Source organism: Apium graveolens, chromosome 2, assembly GCF_009905375.1.
Source record: "Apium graveolens cultivar Ventura chromosome 2, ASM990537v1, whole genome shotgun sequence".
NCBI lineage: Eukaryota > Viridiplantae > Streptophyta > Magnoliopsida > Apiales > Apiaceae > Apium > Apium graveolens.
The window spans coordinates 29,915,364-29,916,676 of NC_133648.1; positions in this window are offsets into that span (position 1 = coordinate 29,915,364).

Consider the following 1,313-nt stretch of genomic DNA (forward strand, 5'->3'; position numbering starts at 1 on the left):
TTGACTCACTAGCAATGGCTGGATCCATCCTTATATCTGTTGTACCTGCCTTTCTCTCATTTTCTCTATGTTCTTGCATCAGGGGCTCCCCCTGGCTCACACAACTCACTCCCTCACCTTCACCTACTAAGGTGGTACTCCTCTCACTTACTTTTGCCATGCTGGAAGAAATAGCATGCATATTTAAGCTCTCAATCTCTCCTTTTGCCTGGGAGCAACCCAGCCTCTCACTCAAATTGTCACTCCCTTCCCTCAGTCCTAGAAGTGATTGTACAGTAATCAAGTCTTGCACACTTGGAATTGTTTCAGTTGTGTGTGTAGAGACTATCAACGGATGAGGAATAGCCGTTGAAGGTGAAACTGATGGTATCAACGGATAACTGTTGTTAAGCTTATCCGTTGAAGAACAACCACTTGTCAATGGATGAGTGATATCCGTTGAAGAAGGAAAAGAAGTAGAAATTGAAAGTGATATAACTGTTGAATCTGTGTAGATTGATATGAGTTTTGGTGACACAGATCCTTCAATTACATCTGAAAGAATTTGCGGGTGATCCAACAAATCATCTAAAAGATGATGATCACCTGTATTTGAGTGGGGCTCCTCACTGAGTTGTAAAGAGGGAGAATCAGGAATTGATGGGAATAACATATCCACATCTAGAGATGGTGAAGAAGTGTGTGGTGATTGATGTGTGTTAATTGTGAGAGAATGGGGCTGTGACTCCACATTTGTTGGAGCCACATCAAACTGAGTTTGAGAAGGCATAGATACAGATGGATGTATCTGTGCAGTATGTGCACCCTGTGTAGAAGATTGGGTTCTAGCTCTCTTTCTTCTAATAAAGGCTTTTGTTGGTGAGTGTTTGGCTTTAGTGTCCCTCCCTCGTTTGTGTGTTCCAGGTTGGGAACTATTTTCAATAGTTACATCCTTTTGGGAGGATGCAGCTAGGGATATGCTAGTAACCTTTTCAACCACCACAGCTTTTTGAGAAACTGTGGCTTGGCTAGCTTGGGAAGCACTTTTCTCTCCTTCCTTATCCTGGGGGTTTCTTTGATGTTCACCCCTCCCCTCACCACTCACACCCTGTTCACTCCCCTCAGGGTTAATGATAAGTGTTACAACTGTTGTCTTTTGAGAAACAATAGAGGTGGTTTTCTTTGTCTTTGATTTTGAAAGTTTAGTTTTGGTGACCTTGGTAGGAATCTGTTGGGGCATTGTCACAGATTCCATGGCCACACTAGAAGATAAAGAAATAGAGGGGTTGGAAGAAGTAGGAGTTGTAGAAGCAATTACCTCACCTACCTGTGGT